Consider the following 21,197-nt stretch of genomic DNA (forward strand, 5'->3'; position numbering starts at 1 on the left):
TTCTAAAGGCACAAAGGTCTGTGTAAGGCATTTCAGGCAATTAAACGTTGCCTCAGGGCAGAACAACCCAAGCAAAGGAAAGAATAGAGAAACGAGTCCCACAGGCAATGCTCTGGTCTGGAGGCCATGTGGCCGCGGAGGGGTGGTCACGCTCTCCCTGCTCGGCACAGCCTGACCCAAACCTCTGCCAGCCATGGGCTCCTCTGCTGGGACCGCGAAGGAGCCAGGCCGCACCGCCTCCACGGCCTGTGGTACTTGTTTTTCCTGGAGTGATGTGCCCTACCTTCCCACGGCCGTCCCTTTATGGAGCAAATGTGACTATTTCCTGAAATCTCATTCCAGACTCTCAGCTTTAACCTCAGAGACCCAAGCGGCTTCTTTGACTCAGAATCCCTCAAAACATGACATGGAGGAAAGTGTCAGCTCACCGAGTGCCTCTGACCAGAGTGTACCTGCTAGACTGTTCCAATGATCAGCGAGAGAGGGGGAGAGAGACAAAGAGGGAGAGACGGAGAGGGAGAGGGAGAGAGACAGTCAAGGAAAGAGACAGCAGAGGAGAAAGAGAGAGACAAATGGAAAGAGACAGAGAGAAGGAGAGTGAGAGATGGATAAAGAGACAGAGAGAGAGAGACAGAGATGCAGACTGAGACACACACACACACACACACACAGACTCACAGCCGGAATTAATGACAGGGTGTCATCGATTCCACAAAGCGTCCTAAGATGTGAAATGAGAGGTCTTTTTAAAACATTTTAAAGATTTTTACACCACCCATTATAGAAGCTATATACAATCACATTTTTGTAAAATTTTTCTCTTCTTACAAATTCATATCTGAATAAAAGGATGGCACTTTCAGACATCTCAGAACAGTCCCTGCTCCAGCCTCTCATGTACTCACAGGAGACGTCCTGCCACACCTGAGAGCTGCTGCGGCTCCTGGGCCACCTGCTCTGGAGAAGGTCAAGGGCACCGCCTCCGACTGCTGCTTCACTGGATGACAACAGCGTGACAAAGCCAAGCAGGTTCGGGCCATTCTTTTCCATAATGCTAACTACTACTATTATTTAATACTTTCTAGTAATTAAATGGTAATTTCAACTACATCCATTGTATGCCCACTACACACGGGGCACTGAGCTAATGCTCTACACCAATCATCTGATTTAATTACCCCTAACATATGAGCTGGGTCTATTATCATCTCCATCTTACAGATGAAGACACTTCAAGGCTCAGAAAGGTTAAATAGCTGTCTAAGGCCATAGAGCTGAAATGGAAGACTGTAGATAAACCCAAGCGGAGTCTGACTTCACAGCCTGGCTGTAATGTAGACAGGTAACTGTTTCCTAATTTGGGGTGTGGATAGGGACTCCGAATAGCCATGGCAAACTGGTGTGGGCTAACACCCCTCACCCATGTCTAGCGGAGAAGACAGTCCATAGGTCTCCTGTTTGGAAGTGGTACAGGCAGCGTCTGACCCAGTAAGATGATAGTTAACCTAAAGCACTTAGAGGGGTTCTCTAATTCCCATTTCAGGAGAGACTGGCAAACAAGGAGGGCTTAGCACTTTCCACTCACAGATGCTGGGTTTTCATACAAGTTACTCAGTGCCTATAGGAAAAAACAGAATGATTTAAAAATAACAAAAGAATAAAGGAGATGCTTGCAAAGGAGTGGGAACAAAATAGTAATGCACTAAATGATGCTAGACTTTGTTTGACTCAAATAAAATCCCAAGATGTCAGGGTTAGATGAGACTTGAGATTTCCAGAAGACAGTGGGGGGTGGCAGACACATAAGAAAGGGATGGGGGGAGGACAGTTCAGGGGAAAGGCACAAACTTGTGGAATGGGTTTAAGATGGAAAATTGGGAGCCAGAGCAGTGAAGGGACTGGGTGACGATACAGCAGCAAAGTCTCACGGTGGTTCACACGAGCTGTGTCCAGAACCCACACTCTCTGTCCACAACGTCACCAACGGGGTAAAACAGAACCAGGGAACGTGCAGGGCTACTCTTGCCCTGGCTGGTGTATCTTCTCTCTGCTCAGAGCCAAGTCCTGGACATTTACTACCCGGAGGATGAGGAACACTGCTGCCACTTCTCTGACGGAGGCGGTGCCAGCCTGGATGGGTAGAAGGTGTTATTTTGTAGAGTTCAGGTCATTCAACTGACAAATGTTATTAAGCCCCTCTCATGTACCAGAATGGTGATAAGTCCTGAGGATAGAGATGAATAGAATATGGGCCTTCCTTTCCCAAACACAATCCAGGGAGAAACAGACACAAGTAAATGATGATAGCAATGTGACAAGAGCTATAACCCCAGGATGCAGAAGCTAACGGGAGCCCAGAAGGACGAGCGCTCCATTCAGCCTGGGGAGACACTGAAGACTGTGTTCTTCAGGTAGAATCTGGTAGGAGACTGCCTGTCAGACAAGGGAAGACACTCCAGAGAAAAGAGCACAAAGTGGCAGGCGTGAGGTAGTAGAGACCCCCACACCGCTAATTCAGAGAGCTAGGGAGGATGAAAAATATCACTAAGCCTAGCACAACCTATTGATATTTGCCAGTATTCCCTTAAATCTTAAAAGTGAAACATATATAATCAATCACTTTTCTACCCATAATAACACGTGAGCTGGTTTCTCTTATTTTGGGGGGCCTTAATACCTAAAATTCTGTGCTCCAGTCCTGCTCTGGAGTATAAATGTGTTTTTCAATGGACTAAATGATGAAAAGAAACAGGCTTCTGCTGTTGCTCTGCTTTGAAGGTATCTAAACAGCTTTCAAGGGCTGCTTAAACTCTATTGATCTGCGGTTCTCAAGGCACACGCTGCTCCAGATCTCTTCTCTGCAGAATTCTAATTCATGGTTTAAAAGTGGAGCCAATTTTCTTTCATCTTAAATGCTTTAGCTGGAGGCAGCTCTCGTTCGGTCTATCCTTTCAGGAAAAGAAACGACATGTAGGGGAGGGTTTAACCCGAGAGAGAGAAAAGGGAATGAAAAGATGGGGCCTGCACAGAACCTGTCAAGTTTCCGGAGACTAATAACCTTCCTGACGTTTCCAGAGGCAATTCAGAATCGCGGCAAATGAGGAGCCACGCTGACCGACAGCAGGGCTTCTGCATGGCGGCACCGGGGACATTCAGGCCAGACAATTCTGTGCAGTGAAGGCTGTCCTGTGTGTACACTGCAGGATGTTTAGCAGCCTTCCTGGCCTCCACTCACTGGATGCCAGAAGCACCCCCAGCCACGACAACCAAAAATGTCCCTAGACATTGCCCCAGTTGAAAATCCTTCTTCTATATTAACTCCAAGCAGCAACAATGCCCAAGAATCTCAATCCTATTAACTGGATTTCTTTCTTTCTTTTTTTTTTTTTTGTGAGAAAGATCAGCCCTGAGCTAACATCTGTGCTAATCCTCCTCATTTTGCTGAGGAAGACCGGCTCTGAGCTAACATCTATTGCCAATCCTCCTTTTTTTCCCCCCCAAAGCCCCAGCAGACAGTTGTATGTCATAGTTGCACATCCTTCTAGTGGCTGTATGTGGGACGCGGCCTCAGCATGGCCGGAGAAGCGGTGCGTCGGTGCGCGCCTGGGATCCGAACCTGGGCCGCCAGCAGCGGAGCGCGCGCACTTAACCATTAAGCCACGAGGCCGGCCCTTAACTGGATTTCTTATTGAAAACCCTTCTCTCTTTAATATCACTGTACCCCAAAAGTAAGTCCAATAAAGAGTGATCACAATGGACCTTGACAATACCTATGTCCCTTAAGCGAGAGTTAATATCGTTGGTCACAAGGAACCTTGTGCATTGAATTGCTCCAATTAAAACAGGCTCTAAACAGCACTGACCACGCAGCTCTGTCTAGAAACGTTAAGAGGACGGTTGTGCGGGGGGAATGAACCTGGCCCACTGGAGCAAGAACGGGACAGTGTGGCTCACTGGGGGAGGTGGAGGGAGGGAGGGAAGGAGCTGAGGCTGGCAGGGCTGAAGGCTGGGCACTAGGCAGGGGCTTGGAGGCCAAGGTGAGGAGCTGGGATTTCATCCCAGGAGCAGTGGGAGAGCATTGGAGGGTTTGCATCAGGGGAACGCCATGATCTGATGTGGATTCAGCAAAGATGCCGCACTCGGGCGGCTGTGTGGAGACAGGACTGCACGCAGGCAAGGACAGAAGCAGGACCACCAGGCAGGAGGCGTCCATCTCACCAGACCCCTCAGCTTTTGGCCACTCCCGTCACCTAGTGGGGTTACTCAGAAGAGGTTAGGAGATGAAGCCAGAGATGCTACTTCTTTCCCCACAGGATGGACGAGTCTCCTTAATTCTACTTAGACCAAAATTTCGATTATGTAGAAGCCCTCTTCCCTCTACAAGAGCAGATAAATGAAGCATTCTTTTGTTATCCAAATTGAGCCTCAGGATTCTAAGAGTGATCCTGCTGCTTAACGGAGCTCAGCACAGTCTGCCTGCTCACAAAGGAGAGGGTGCAGGACCAGCTCTCCTTTATCAACAGCTTTCCTATCTCTTGTGCACCAGCACCCTAATTAAGTTAAAAAACTGGGGGTAGGGGGCTTAGGTTTGTCACGGGTTTGATCTCATTTAATTCTTTTGCTTCATTCTTGATACTTACTATTAACTCACAATTTGGTTTTCTCCTCTCACGAGGCTTTCTCTCTTTTTATTGGGCCCTATTTTTATATCTTAGCTTCCTGGCCTCACCTCCAAACCCCTAACTCAAGACTGTCAGCTGAACAGCAGCCCTCCAAGCTCATTTACTCTGGCATTTTCCATTTGTTCCACTGTTTCTAATTCACATTTTTCCCCTAGTTCGTTGGTCACTTTTGCCACTGGTGACTCATCTGCTCTGAGTCATGCCTGCCTGTGATGCAGAGGCCAGGAGAATGCCTCAGAACACACCTGGCTTATGAAAGGATGTCACTGAGGAATACGGTCTGCACCCTGGCACACGTTTTCCTAAGTGGATGCAAAATTAAGAGAGAAAAAAAATTCCCTTTATTCTCTCTTTTTCCTCCAAATTTACCATTTCTCTCAGCATTTGTTGGAGACTACTCCTACGGGAGAATGAGCCTTGGTCACTCGTTTTGGATTTTCGGAGACAGGAGAACATTTCTGGAATGAGCCCAGAAAACCCCTGAGAATGAAAGCAGGTCTTTCTTATGTAAGGTTCTTCCCCTAACGTACCACAGGGACTGTCACACACGTCCCAAAGCAGGATCATTCCTCCTCTAGAGCTATAAGATGCCATTTACACATGGACCATCAAACTGTACACAAGACAAGGAGAGATGCGAACCGTCCCAGACCAGAGGAGACTGGGGAGACAGGATGACTAAATGTAAGGTGGTACCTGGACTGGATCCTGGAACAGAAAGATGAGCTGCCTGGATCTGCATGCCAGCTCCGCCCTTACCAGCTGTGTGACTCTGCCTATCCATGCCTCAGCCTTCTCATCTGCAAAATGGGGATGGGAATGGTGGCTAAAATGGGGGTGGGAATGGAGGGTTAAAGTGACAACCCCCACAGAGCGCCTAGCACATCACTGGGCGAGGCAAAAGAAACCCAATAAATAGGGGCTATAACAACTTTATCCCCTCAGGGGCATGACATAAACTGCACCTCCCTTCTTCCTTGAGTGTCCTGGACTTGCCTCCTTGTCAGGGCCAACCCTGAAGTGTAAGGAGCCTGACTCTGAAAATCACCCCAAAAAATAAAAGCTCTTTCCCCACACTCTTGCCTCAAAGCCCCAAATTTTATCATTATAGATTAATTTCTTCTAAGCACTTTCCTTCCAAATATAAAACTCTTGGCAGAGGTGTTGTCATCAGCTCTTGACACATGGGAACAAACCAGCCTATCGGGTCCCCATAGAAAAGGGTTCCAAGAAGGCAGGAGGAAGGAAGAAGAGAAAGTAGGGATGGAAGCTCAGCCCTCGGGGTGTGTGTGAGGGTGACGCTCAGGGACATTAAAGGACATGGGATCTCTGGAAGGAGACATAAGACACTGACAGTGACAGTGCCATTGGAGGAGACCGGGAAGCTGGGAGGGGACAGGGAAGGGAGCAACAGAAACTACTTTTCGCTGGACATCTTTTTGTATCATTTGAATTTAGTACCATCTGCATGTATTACCCAGTCAAAATTAATTCAATTAAATAAAGGGGGGTATTGGTCTCTGAAGGCAAAGGTGCAAGTCATTTTAGATATTCTGCTGGCAGCCTGCCCTGCTCTCACCCACTCCCCTGACCCCCACCCCAAATGAGAAAAGCTGCTCTAGGAACTCCTGGATGGCTCATCCTTGGAACATTAGCAATACTTTTCCAGGGTCAAAATCTGAGACACTGAAACCCAGAATTCTTTTTTTTTAGATTTTATTTATTTATTTTTTCCCACCAAAGCCCCAGTAGATAGTTGTATGTCACAGCTGCACAACCTTCTAGTTGCTGTATGTGGGACGCAGCCTCAGCATGGCCGGAGAAGCAGTGCGTCAGTGCGCGCCCGGGATCCGAACCTGGGGCCGCCAGCAGCGGAGCGCGCGCACTTAACCGCTAAGCCACCAGGCCGGCCCAAAACCCAGAATTCTTAAAACTTTACAAAAAAGCGCTTCAGAATCACTGGAAAAGCTCAACAAGGGAAAATGCAGCTTCTCCTAGTGTTCTCACCTCCCATCAAAGCCACTGTGAGCTCTAACTCAGAGCGTCGTGTTCAGCTGCACCATTTATCTCACCGTTGGACGTCAATGAGCTACTCATCCTGCACAAGGACCAGGTGAAGCAAAAATGCCAAGGAAGGAAACAATCCCTCCAGGGCCCCTGCAGAGTGATAGGAGAAATCCCGAATCCTACCCTGGGCTCCAGCCACTAGTAAGACCTGTCCACCAGCAGGCGGGGGAGGGGAGGGAGGCCACGGGCATGGCAAGCAGAGTCAGGAGATTCATCTGATCCTGCACGACCTTGGGCAAGTCACTCAACTGCTGGGACCCTCACCCTCCTCACCTTGACACATATAGATCACCACTCACCTTGCAAGTTGTAAGGATCGTGGATGCTTTCTATACAAATACTCAAATCCATGTCATTATCCCTAAAAATAACCCAGCACCTCCTGCTAGATTTTCCCTTTAAAATGTCACTGGATCTTGAAGTTGGAAGGTGTTATGCACTGAACTAAAAAGATATGTTGAAGTCCTAACCCCTGGAACCTGTGAATGTGAGCTTATTTGGAAATAGGGTCTTTGCACATATAATTAGTTAAATTAAGGTCAAGTCATAACGGACTAGGGTGGGGCCCAAATCCAATTTGACTGGTATCCCTATAAGAAAAGAAGAAACAGGGAGACACACACACGGGGAGAAGAGGCCGTGTGAAGACGGAGGCAGAGATAGGAGTGATGCGTCCACAAGAACACCAAGGACTGCAGGGAACCACCACAGGCTGGGAGAGAGGCACAGACAGATTCCCCTCTGAGCCCTCAAGAAGGAACCAACTGTGGTGACACCTTGATGTTGGACTTCTGGCCTCCAGAACTGTAAGAGAGTAAATACCTGTTGTTTTAAGCCCCCCATTTGGGGTACTTCGTGACAGCAGCCCTAAGACACTCATACAGAGAGTTACCTGGTTTTACTATCTATCTAATGCTTGAGCTCTGTTACCCAATGGTCAGCTAGCCAGCCTGTTTGACTGTCTCTAGTAAAAGAAAACTAACTTAGTATCTACTAAGGCAGCAATCCCTCCATCTCTGACAAGGCATGACTGTCATAAAAACCATTCATTCGACAAATATTTATTGAGCACCAACTATATGCCAGGAACTGTTTAGGGCACTCCTGATACAGTGTAAGTGGGAACAGGCAATAAAAGCATTCTCAAATAAGGTCATTTCTGATATTGTTATGAAGAAAATAAAACCATGGACTATGATAGAGTGAGTGGGTTGGGGAGCAGGAGGCAATTATTTTGTTAGGGAAGGTCTCACTAAGGATGTGATCCTGGAGCGTGACTACAATGACAGGGAGCCAGCCATGGGAAAGTCTGGCAGGAGGAACAGCCAATGCAAAAGCCCTGAGGCAGAGTGAGCCAGATGTGCTCAAGGCACAGCAAGCAAACAGGACTTCCGTCAGTGAGAGCGTGGTAGTTGGTGAAGCTGGAGAAACAAGCCAGGTTTCATAGCAGACCAAGGCAAGAAGTTTGAATTTGATCCTAAGAGTACTGGGAAGCCAATGGGGAGAGACAGGATTTGACTCAATTTTTAAAAGATCACTCTGGCATGATAAAGTTCTTAAAACTGAAGTCTTTCTCATTATAACTTTTATCCTGTGGTTCTTGGGATCTTGGGCTACTGCAGAACAAGTTTAGTAAATGACAGACCTGAACCTTCTGTAATCATGGCTCCCGAGATTCTCAGGCTTACCAGCTCTACTCCATTCACCACTGCGGCAATGTCCAATGATTTTTTTCTATGTCCTTCTTTAAATGTGATGCCCAGAAAAGAACACAATATTCTAAGCAGGGAGTAGACTGGACATATCACCTTTCTCATTCCAGATCTATACATCTATTGCTGCGCCCCAAGACTGCCCTGGCTTTTAATTCTGTTTTGTACCATCAACCTGCTGAAACAGATCCCAGATAATGTACTGCTGAAGTCCTTTTTGTGATGCCCAGATCTAGAAAATGGAATCCAAGCTCGTTATTCCCTAATGAGAACAGCTGTGTCCTGTTTAAAAAAAACAGTACCACTGTAATCCAAACAATACCATGTATGAAAAACTGGATTAAAAAAAACAAAACTACTGGGTCAGCTCCTCAGGTTTCACAACCACTGCATTTCTCCTCTGGGTGGAGGACAAGGAAAACTATTATGGCAAGTTTCCCTAGGATTGCCTTGTTCTCTTGCATCACACAGCTGAAGACACCAAGACTATGTGGAAACACTGAGCACTTGAGCAAAAGACACTCCTCGCAATCATACTTCCTACTAGGTTTCTCAAAGACATAAACAAATCTGAATATGACGCAGACTCTCAAGCTTGGGATAAGGGGAACTGGTGCAGGAGCAGCCACACTGGTGAGCTAGGCTGACTGAGTAAGCGGGCAAGTGGTGGGAGAGAACGATGCTCTGCCGACGGATGCTGGGAAAGCCCTGGGCCCCTTGGATGTGCTGTGTGCATAATCTGCCTGGACCCTTCCCACATCCCATTCCTCATCTGGTGTCAGATGGCTAGGTTTAACACTTGGCCCTGACGCCTAGTAGCCAAGTGACCTTGGGCAAGTCATTTAGCCTCAGTTTACTCATCTGTGACACCAGAATAACACTACCTATACTCCAAATTTATTGTGAAGATCAATGAAGATTTTGCATGTGAAAGCCCTTTGTAAAGGACTGTCATGTAAAAGTGAGGGGTTATTAGTGGCTGCCTGTGGACTTTTCAGGACTTTTTAAAAATCTTCGCAGGCTTCCTTTGATTTTTTTTTTAAACTTGATTATTTCCTTTTTTGAAGGAGGAGGCAGAGTGAGAGAGAGAGAGGGAAACATGCAGCATGATTCACCCACTCTAAACCTTTCCTAGGTGATTATCCTGAAAGAAACCCCCTCAGCGCCCATTTGGGGTTACCATAAAGCAATTTACCTCCAAAGAACCAAAGTTATTGTCATGAAAAGAGAACCACACCTCATGTCTGTGGATATTCTCCACTTTCTGGAATTCTGTGGCGAATTTATAAGGTTTGTGATTTACTTGCCTCACTAAGTAGCTTTTCATTGTCCTTAGCTGTTTCTCAAATGATACAAACTATCTTCATATTAACTGACAAATGCCATACAAAAGATAAATACTGCCAAAAACACTAGAACCAAATAAGAGGCTAGAGATAATTTGCTGATCACTAAGAGTGCCCACATGTGAGTCCTCAGCCATCTTCATTTCTTTAATGGAAAAAGAAAATCTCACGAGTCAACTTTTTCATTGTGAGCTGATCTCAGTAGCCTATCGCCCTGTGCTTCAAATACATAAGCAGTCCTATTTCTGAACAAAGTGGAAATAAAAAAGAGTGACAGCCGAAGGGGGAGACTCTGAACAATGGGAGAACAAACACTTCCAAACAGAAATGTGAAAAGACAGGAAGGATCGCTCAAGCGTAATACAATCGAAAATTTTTTTCTTTGCTTAATTCATTGTTAAGCATCTTGGCAGCCCTGGTTTAGGTTTGGGGAGGGGGTGCCTCTAATCAAACGGATCTGAAACATTAGCATTAAGTGACGATGGCCTGGATGGCAGCCTGGCTGAAGCAGCCTGGTCCCTGACAGCTGTCAGCTTGCCTCTAGCACTGACTCACCACAGTGACAACCTTCACGTCAGGGCGCCTCACCTGTGCCAGCTCAGAGGCGAGCTCCTGCTCATTCTGCAGGCTGGCACCCTTGCCTAGCACCTAACCAGCGAGTCAAAGGAGCTGGCCAGTGCCCAGTGCAAAGTCTTTTTCCTCTTTCCCGGTTCGTTCTCCCAAATACAAACAACCTGCAACCCAGGGAAGCTCAAACCCCATACAAGGGGAAAATGCACCCAGCTCCAGGAAGACCACATCCTGTCCTTTCAAAGACCCTGGAAACTGGTCCAGTCTACCCAGAACCAGCTCTCCTAAACTGCGCTTCCAATACTGCATTTGTACTGCTGTGCCCTCTGCAAACCTCCTCGTTGCTAGCTGACCCGTGGGGAGGAGGGGGCGCCCTGGGAAGGCACAGCCAGAGGGGAGGGGCGGGCACCCCGTCCGGGGAGCCCTTTCTCCTCGCCCCCACACCTCACCCGTCTGCCACCCCAGGAGCAGAGAGGCAGCAAACTTAAAACCCAACACACACGCACGGCTTGGCAGATGTCTTTCCTGCCCAGGTCCCAGGCACCCTCTCCCCAGCGTGCCCTTCCAGGAGTCTGGGGGTTCCCCCAAAGCCTGAGGAACCAGCTTCGTCCCAAAGCCACCGGGGATTGGGGAAACTCTGTCCAACCCCGCCACCGGGCACTGCACTGCTCCCCACACCGTGGGCTCCCGGCTCCCCATTGCTCACCGCCCAGCACGCGCGGCCCCTGCAGGAGCCCCCGAGGCCCGCACCCCCGACCCCCACGCGTCATCCCACGGCCCCTCACCCGCCGGCCCCGGAGAAGCCCGTCCTGTCGCCCCCGGCGCTCCAGCTGTCGCCCCTCGGACAGCCCCGCGCCGCCCGGAGAACCGAGGCGCGCCTTCCCTCCGCGCGCGCCCGCGGGGCTCCTCTCACCGCGGCGGGCGCCGGCCGGCCAGGCAAACCCGGGAGCTAGCGGGCGCCGTCGGGCTCCGCGCTGCGGCCACTGCGCCGGCCCGAGAGCCGGGTCCTTCCGAGGCGCCGGCCGCGCGAGCTGTCAGTCAGCCGGCCGGGCCCGCCCCCCCCCCGGCCCCGTCTGCGCAGGCGCGAGGCCGGCCGGGGCGGCGTCACGTGATGGGGCGGTGCTGCTGCTCTCGACCCGCGCTCCGGTGGGCGTGGGCTCCCATCCGGGCCGCTCCCAATCGGGGTCTCTCGTGGCAGGGCCGCCCTTCGGTGGGGAGCGTGATGCACGCTCCCAAACTCCCTTGGTCCCAGGAGCGCTCTCGGAGACCTTTCGCCGGTCGGCCTTACGGAAGGTCCCGGGAGCCCCGCTTCCTGGGTCTGCGCAAAACTAGGGTGTTCTCCCGGCCCGGGAGAGTTGGGTGGGGCAGGCGTGTCTGCGAGCACATGGGTGGGCGACGTGGTGATTTTAGGGGGGTGGGGGGAAGCCCCGGCAGGGAGCCGGGACATATGGCCTGGTTCCGGTTGCTTCACCGCAGGGAGTGTCCCCTCTCTAAAGCAAGGATACCATTTCCCATTTCCCGCCCTCCTGCTCCAGAGTTAGGATGAAGTCAGGGCAGTAAGGAACATACTTTTAAAATAAGCCGGGCGAGGACGCATGGTATAGAAGGGCAATGTGAGGCCGATTCACTTTCTGAAGGGGGGCATCTTATAAGGCTAACAGATCCCAAGGCCAGTCTGCACCTTTTCAGCCAATACAGTAAACCCAACTTTCTGCTATCCGGTTTCTTCCACATCTCTGCAATTAAAGAAAAAAAGGTAAAATATAGAAGTGTCTCCTATGGAAGTGTGGGAGATCAAGATTTGGCCACCCTGAAATATATCTCTTTACCTTGATTGTTTTCTCTGATGGACATTTGACCTCCCCCACTAACTGCCTAAAAAATTTGACATGGTGGCTCCTTCCTGGAACAGATCTTCTAGCATGATGGCTGTAAAGATAATATAGGATAGAGGTTATAATAGGAAAGGCACCAAGCCTCTTTTATCAAAAACTTTGTCTCTCCCTGACCACATTATCTATAGATGACCCTAAAAAGAATTGTCCTCCTGCCCTCTGAAGTCCCAGGCCACTACCCACCCCCAACACGCTCCTCGCCTTTAGCTACAATACTTAAGCAAGCAGCTTAGACAGAGAGACGAGTTGCTCATTTCTGAGTTTCTCCCATGTATACATATTATTAAACTTGGTATTATTTTCTCCTGCTAACCTGTCTTCTTAATTATTTGGCCAGCCATAAAAACCTTAAGAAAAAGGGCAGAGGGAGATTCTCTCTTCCCCCTACAGAAGCTTTTTTAGTTCTAGACGAAGGAAGTATAGAAACATAAACTGACACCCCCCAGTAATTTTGGGGTTATGTCGAGCTTCACTCCAGCGCCTAGTGAAACAGGGAATCTGATTTCAGAGCGTAGGTAAGCTCTGAAACCTCACGTTCGCTAGACATTTCCACAGCCACATTGCAGAGCTATAGTGCTCCTTCTAGTGGTTGCTTGTATGAAATAATCAAGCCCTGTCTAAATAGATGCAGTGGTATCTGAAATAGGGCTAAATGTCAATTTTAGAAAACTGGGTTCTCTGAAGTCCAAGGAGTTATGTAGAAGGAACTGGAGTTCTACCACTTAAGAGAAAAGATGACATAAGGATTGATGATCAAGTTTCTTTCCTGTGCCCCAAGTATGGAGCTGCTGGTCCCTGGGAAGATGACCTATTGAACCTCAGAATTCCTCGGAAAAATTTAAGGGAACAACAGGAAGGAAACAGCCAGGAGCTGCAGTCCCACAAGAGTTATGGGGCCTTCAGCACTTGACCAGGTCGGGATAGCCATCGTGTGAGAAGCTGGATCTGTGGGTGTTTCAAGCTTGGTGTGAACTTAGGAAGGGAAGGAGTGTACAGTAGCCTTCATTTCCCTCTGTGGACACTACAGATAGATGGGTATGCTGTTGGTCTGTGTGGGGTTCTGCTATGTGTCCAGTAGCACACGAGCCCGTCTTGCAGACTTTATCAGAACAGTATCTGCAGCCGGAGGAAGTCCTCCTCGGGTTCAGTGAGTGAACCTGGCACGAGGCACTGACTTGTGCAGCCCTGACCTGACTCTGGGATACCAACTATTCAGGAAAATTGAAAAGTGTGAGCTCATTCAGGGTCAGATTCCATTTGGGGGAAATATAATTTCTCCTCAAGAGATTCATAGGCACCCTCTCTCTCCCTATCTCATAAAAGGTCTTCTGACCTTGCCAGGAGGTAGGAGAGAGGCAGATGACATGGCTATTTTTTAAAAAGGGAAAAAAGTAAGTTCTGCAAACCACAGAGCAGTGAAATTGACATTGGGCCTGGGAAATATTCAGGAGAGATTACTCACAAAAAATACTTGTGACCCCTCAGAAGAGAAAGCACCGATGGCGAAGACCAAGTCATGCTAGGTTAACCTAATTTCTGCCTTGATATGTATAGTCTGGCAAACCACAGAAACGTGGTAGAAATAGTGTATCTGGACCTGGAAGGTGTATTTACCAGGACACTTTCAGTTATAAGTGACAGAACTCAATTCAAACCGGGTTTTTTGAATATATTGGTTCACGTAACTGAAAAGTCCTGGGGTTGGCCCAGCAGATCCAGGGTGCAAATGACGTCATGAGAATTTGGTCTCTCTCCCCCACCTGACTGCTTTCCTCTGAGCTGGCTGCGTTCTCACATTAGTGCTTTTTATAGAGTGGTCTCCAGCAGCAACAAGCTTATATTCTCTCAACTGAGCAGCCCCAGTGGAAAAAAGGATTCTCTCTTTCAATATTTCCAGCAGAAGTCCCAGGATTTGCTCTGAATGGACCAACATCACTCAGGTGTTCATCCCCCTGGAACCAACCTCTGAGGCCAGGTTGTTGGGATAACTGGGTCAGCCACATCTGGACAGGAGTGAGGGTCAGCCCCACCCAGCTACTTGGGTGGAGAGCAAGGCAAGGGTGGGTTCCCACAGGAAAATTAGGTGCTCTTGCCAGGAGAAGGGAGACAGACTCTGGGCAGGCCAGGGAAAGCCACAGATATCCAGGATGAAGCATTTGCTAAGATATCTATCTCATGATGCAGTATGAACAGCATGAAGAAAAGGTGGGGAGAATAGTAAATTTACTGGATGGCAGAATCAATATTCAAAAATACTTTGATTAGAGGATGAGTCCAAAAACAATTATACAAGCTCAAGACAGTGATGCGACTCGGCATCAGTTCTCTGTTCTGGTTGCCCACTACGACTGTTTTCCCCCTCCCCCTTTGTAACATATTGCCACAAACTTAGCAGCTTAAAACAACACGAAGTTACTATCTTACAGTTCTGGAGGTCAAGTCCTGAAGTCCAGGTTATCAGCCGCATCTCTTCTGGAGGCCCCGGGGGGGGGGGGGCGGGATCATTTCCTGGCCTTTTCCAGCTTCCAGAGGCCTCCTGCATTCCTTGGCTCAAGGCCCCTTCCTCCATCTTCAAAGGCAAAGTCCTTTAATCTGGAATAGTTCTCCGCTTTTCTTTGTCCTTCAAGACACTAATATGTACTAAGAGCACAGGCCAGTTGTTTTGCAGAATATCTCTGTATAGATTTTTCTGACTGCTCCCTTAGAGAGTCAGGTAACACATTTTTGGCAGCAGTGCTGCCTAACTGATGTGTGTCCTTCTCAGAGCATCGTATCAGGAGGCACAGACATCAGTTTGTCTCATTATTGCTGATGCTGTTTGACCAATGGTTGAGATGGTGACATATTTCTCCATGGTAAAGGTGCTTTTTTCCCTTTGTGAGTAATTAGTAATCTGTGAGGAAGACACTTGGAGACTATTTAAATATCCTGTTTTCCAATGAACTTTCACCCAGTGGTTTAGCATCCATTAATGATAATGCTATGGTGGTTGCAAAATGCCGAGTGTCCTAATTCAATTGCTCCATCAACATTTATTAATTTTCCTGCATCTATCCTTGCCCTTCTCCAATCTGTTCTCCACAAAGCAGCTGGAGTGACCTTTAAAAACCACAAATGACGGGCCGGCCCCGTGGCTTGGCGGTTAAGTGCTCGCGCTCCGCTGCTGGCGGCCTGGGTTCGGATCCCAGGCACGCACCCACGCACTGCTTCTCCAGCCATGCTGAGGCCGCGTCCCACATACAGCAACTAGAAGGATGTGCAACTATGACATACAACTATCTACTGGGGCTTTGGGGAAAAAAAGGAGGAGGATTGGCAATGGATGTTAGCTCAGAGCTGGTCTTCCTCAGCAAAAAGAGGAGACTAGCATGGATGTTAGCTCAGGGCTGATCTTCCTCACAAAAACAAAAAACACAAAAAAACAACTAAATAAAATATATCTTTAAAAAAATAAAATAAAAACCACAAATGTGACAAAATCCTCTAGTGGCTTCCCACTGCCTCTCAGATGCAGCCAGAATCCCTCAGCTGGTGTTAGGGCCCTGCATGACCTGGCCCCTTCCAAGCTCTCCAGCCTGGTCTCAAGCCACTCCCTACTTGCCCTCCACATACAGGCCCTTACGGTTCTTCCAACAATCCGTGCTCTGTCCACCACAGGGCCTCCCCAACCACCCCTTTGCCTTCACCCCTTGCACTCCTTTGTTTATCAAATACCCCCATGTCCTTCACATATCACATCCTAAAGGAAGCCTTCCATGTGACCGCCAGACCAGGCCAGATTCTTGGGTATACCCTCTCACCACACAATGTCCTTTTCCTCTGTAGGAGCACACCAGTTTGTAACTGTGCACTTATTGATTTGTTCAGTTAGTCTCTGAGCTCCATAACAGGCAGGAACTTGGTGTGGTTTTGCTCACTCATGGGTCTGCAGCACCTAGGACGGCACAAAGCCCAGAGCAGATGATTAAATACTTGCTGAATGAACCAGTATGAGTTTAAGACAAGGGTTGGGGATGGGCGGTGAGGAGGACAAGAGGACTGAGTTATTGGAGCCACAGCACAAATGGGCAGGACTTGCTTCCCAGTGACTTGCTGGGTGGGGTCCTGGAAGCAGCAGCAGGGGAATGAAATGACAGCAAGCCCTTGGGGCTGGGTATAGAGCTGCACTGGTTTAGAGCACGCCCTCGGTTCCTTAAGAGGGGAGAGTGGTACAGTATGAAGATCAGGGTCTTCAGAGCCATGCAGAATGAGTTCTGCGGGCTAGCTGTGCTTCTCTGCTTCCACTGGGCAATCACTTAACTCTGAGCCTCAGTTTCCCCAGCTGTACAAAGGGATCACACAACTTCACAGGGATGTGAGGATGAAGTGAGTCTATGAGGCAGTATGACAGCAGCAAAGAGGAAGACAGATCTGGATCTGAGTGCTGGCCCTCCCTTCCCTGCTGTATGATCTTGAGCACGCTGCTTAACCTCGTTGGGCCTTTTTCTTCTAGGACCAACCATAGCATGTTCATTCATTCATTCAATGCATATTTATTGAGTGCCTACCTTTTGACAGGCACAGGGGAGACAACAGTGGACAAGACTAACAGACTCCTGCCTTTTGTGAGGCTTGCACTGCAGTGAGGGGTGAACCACGGGGTAACGACGAAGTGAAAGATACAGGATGTTGGCTGAGTGGTGACAAGGAGCAACGCTGGGAGGGGGAAGTGAAATGTTGCAGGAATGGGAGGGAGGGAGCAATTTCAGAAAGGGTTCCAGGAAGGACGAAGCTTTCTGAGTCAAGTCCTGAAGGGCGCGAGACAGCGAGCTTGGGACGTCCAGGGGACTGAGAGCACCAAGCCCCAAGCTTGACACTCAGTAAGCACTCCATACATGTGCACTAGCCATACACCCTCCCCACGAAGCACAGGCCTGGAGCCCCAGCAGGCTTACCCACAGCAGGTAGTGAGGTGGCTCAGGGACAAGGAATTCAGGAACACATTGCACCGCTGTGGGTTCGTTCGACGTCCTGGGCGTTGTCCAACACCATGGGTCGTGGGGTTTCAGCCTTCTGGCTTCCCTAGTCTGGCTGTTGCATTCAACACCACAAACTCACTGGAAAAATAAGAAACCACCCAAACAACCTCTGGAACAAACCTGCTTTTCCACTGTACAACCTTTGGCAGTGTCCCTCTCTTTCTCTCCCACTGTTTACTCTAAGTAGAGCACACAAATCCTATGTGTACATAGCTGAGTGAATTTTTACCAGGTGGGCACCCACACAGCCAGCACCCAGATCAGGACGTAGAGCATTTCTAGCACCCTCGCGCCCCTCAATGGGAACCATGGCTCCGCCCTGTCTTCCCACACCAAAGACTGGTTTTGCCCGTTTTTGAATTTTTTATTAAGGGAATCATATAATATATACTATTCTTTTGTGTCTTCTTTTACTCAACATCGTATTTATGAGATGGACTTCCATTGGGTGTGTCGTCTGGACTTTCATTCTGTACAGTATTTCACTCCATGAATGTACCACAATTTATTTATTCATTCTGTTGTTCACGGATATGTAGGTTGTTTCCAGTTGGGGGCTACTGGACAGTGCTGTGTGAACATTCTAGTAGAGTCTTTTGGTGAACATGGGTACGGTGCTCCTGACACCTGTCTGAGGGGGCTTAACAATTACACCCCCACCAGCAGTGGATGGAAGTCCTGGTTCTCCCTGTGCTTGCCCACACTTGGTGTGTTTTCATGTGAGTCATTCTGGCGGGTGTGTAAATAGTATTTCATTGTGGTTTAAGTTTGCATTTCCCTGATGACTAATGAAAATGAGCACTTTTTCATGTTTTGGAGTCTCTTTTGTGAAGTACGTGTTCAAGTGTTTTGCCAATTGTTTTATTGGGTTGTCTCATTTTTAATTACATTTTTATGTATTTGAAAATGAATACATAGCTTAAAAAATTAACAAGTTACAGACCTACTTCTTTCATATTTTTCCAGGGACAGTCTATGTACATATAAACATATATATCCCCCACTTTTCTTTTTTACACAAATACACAGTTTTACACAACAGCTTAATATACCTTGAAGACCATCCACATGCATTCATAAAAATCTGTGTCATTCTTTTAACAACTGCACAGCACAGTATTCTGTTTCTGTATCCAGCATACCTGATTTACTATATTGATGGGCCTATAGGGTGATGCCAGTTTTTTTGCTTTTACAAATATGCCACTGTTAACACTCAGGTGCAAACGTCTTCGTGTTGGGCCAGCCCCGTGGCTTAGCGGTTGGGTGTCCGTGCTCCGCTGCTGGCGGCCCGGGTTCGGATCCTGGGTGCGCACCAATGCACCGCTTCTCCGGCCACGCTGAGGCTGTGTCCCGCGTGCAGCAGCTAGAGGGATGTGCAGCTATGACATACAACTATCTACTGGAGCTTTGGGGAAAAAAAAAAAAAAAGGAGGAGGATTGGCAATAGATGTTAGCACAGAGCCGGTCTTCCTCAGCAAAAAGAAGAGGATTAGCACGGATGTTAGCTCAGGGCTGATCTTCCTCACAAAAAAAAAAAAAAAAAGTCTTTGTGTACATGGGTGAGTCTATCTGCAGGATAAATACCTGAGAGTGGAACTGCTGGGCCAAAGGGTATGTACACTTAAATTTTGTGATTCATATTGCTATCTTGCTCTGCAAAGAGATGAACAAATTTACGATTGCACCAATTTAGTCTGCCTTGCCAGTAGAGTTATTACCAAGCTTTTATCTACAGTCTACCAGGTGAAAAATGGAAAATGGAAAAATATCTCTTTGTACTTTATTTTTTTCTCCTTGTACTTTATATTTGCATTCATTCCTTTTACTTTGAATGAGGCTGAGCATCTTTTCACATATTTGAATAGAGCCTCCACTTTAAAAGGGCTGTTTCCTGGGATGAGTGGTTAGCTGGAAAGCAGCTCCTGAGAGGTAAACAAAATTAACCCTGGAGATGGGATGTTCCCATCCCTGCAAGGGCCTGCAGTGTTAGGTTTTCTACTCCCACGGCCTCAGTGAAATCAGAGAGAGGCAAAAAGCTGAGTTGAACCGCAGTCTTAAAACAGGAAGAAACCTTAGAAATCAAGTCTAATCTTATATTTCAGAGATAAAAAAAAAAAAAACCTGAGGCTTTGAGAAGGGAAATGACTTGCAAAAGACCACGTATCAATTGTGTTGAGGAAGAGATAAAAATCCCTGATAAGTGTGAAATTGTTTTTGTCAACTGCTGCCATCCCTGTTAAATATTTTAATAAATGATTTTATTGTGCTATTTCCTTTAGTAAGGGTGCAATATGTGGTTACAATAAAGCAGCTATCCTGGTAACTAAAGATACAGGCAACACAAGTGTGGGGACGGAGGACAATTATGGGGTGAGGATCCCTCCACTCTTCTTTTTTTGTGAAAGACTTTGAAATGGCTCAAGATTATTGGATGTCTTCAGTGAACAACTAGGTATTGTTTTGCACACCCTTCCGGGTTTTCTGGTTCTATGGGGTCTTTTCTTTAAGCTATTTATAACTCTGTAGGATGTAGAGACTTGATAGCAATGCAAGTGATTCTTGTCCATAGATACCAGACATACAAATGAATCTTGTCTGGCGGAAGTTCAACTGACTTCCCTCCCCCCACTGTGGAAGAAGCCAGGTTTGCATCTATTTAGCAAATTCACGTCAGCATTCCTGACTGCCTATACAGGAAAATGTGCCTGCCTTTTGGATTCATCTTTGAACCATGTGTATCATCTTACATACTTCCTCATTAATTAGTGAGTTAAATTAAATCTTTGACGTGTTTATATTTGTATGAGTCATGATTTAACCTTTTGTTAAAAAAAAAGATATTCTTTTAACATTGTTCATAGCAAATATATCTCAAGTATAGCAGCGACTTGCAGTCTTGGTGTTATCTGAAGATAACCATCCTTTCTTTCAGCCTATGCAAAAAGAACTGACCACTGATTGGGGGCCTGCCTCACTTTTCTCTCTTGTGGGAACAAACATACCAGGATATAGGAGGCTTAATGAGGGGTGGCTGAATGCATAGCACCATTTTGAATACAGGGGTACAAGTTATAATAACAAAATTTTAAACTTTTAAAGCTGGAATATTTGTGTGTGTGTGTGTGTGTGAGGAAGATTAGCCCTGAGCTAACATCTGTTGCCAATCCTCCTCTTTTTGCTGAGGAAGATTGGCCCTGAGCTAACATCCATGCCCATCTTCCTCTACTTTATATGGGACACTGGCACAGCACGGCTTGATGAGCGGTGTGTCGGTCAGCGCTGGGGATCCGAACCTGCGAACCCCAGGCCACCGCAGTGGAGCAAGAGCTTACCCGCTATGCCACTGGGCCAGCCCCTAAAGCTGGAATTTTGATGATCAACTTAATGCACCCCCTGCTTCCAAAAGTTTAGCTGGATAAGAGTTTCTGGGAACAAAAACTGTAAATAGTGAGAAGGTGGCTTGCAGACAGGGAGACTCTGAAAGATCCCTTAGCTGTAATTACTGCTTTCATCCATCTTACAACAATTTAGTGAGAACTTACCAGTTTAACAACAGACACTAACTGAGCACCTACTTCCCAACACCGTGGAGATTGTCCCCAATATTATAGGAAATCCAAAGACATTAAAAAAATGTGTTTACCCTCAGAAAACTTGGGGCTTATGACCTGGGAGGACTCGCTGGGCTCCTCTGGCGTCCAGGTCCCCCCGACGGGACCAGAGGCTCAGCGGACCCCAGGAATCAGGCCTCCAATCGCAGTCCAGGGCGCTTCCCCTTTTCCCCACGTGCTTTCTGGCTCAGTCATTTCCACTCCCGCTCCATTCCCCCATTTTCTGCGTCGTCATTCCCGCACACCGCAGAGGCCACACCTAGAGCGGGCTCTGAGACACCACTCCGGGCTCT

The 21,197-nt window shown here is 47.8% G+C and overlaps 1 protein-coding gene across 3 annotated transcripts in view; it reads right to left on the reverse strand.

Moving 5' to 3' along the window:
* Positions 1-11,365, reverse strand: part of KIAA0513 (KIAA0513 ortholog) — a 57,138-nt gene extending 45,773 nt beyond the window's left edge. Inside the window, exon 1 of one of the 3 annotated variants that reach the window (XM_087419847.1) lies at positions 11,291-11,365. The gene's annotated coding sequence lies outside the window, so the exon portion shown is untranslated. Of the gene's footprint in view, positions 1-11,162 lie in introns of all 3 variants that reach the window. The other 2 variants (XM_014792653.2, XM_087419844.1) reach the window with 2 other exon arrangements.
* Between the last annotated feature and the right edge of the window lie 9,832 nt (positions 11,366-21,197).

Source organism: Ceratotherium simum, chromosome 30 (assembly GCF_057802395.1).
Source record: "Ceratotherium simum simum isolate JZ-2026a chromosome 30, ASM5780239v1, whole genome shotgun sequence".
In the NCBI taxonomy this organism is placed as follows: Eukaryota; Metazoa; Chordata; class Mammalia; order Perissodactyla; family Rhinocerotidae; genus Ceratotherium; species Ceratotherium simum.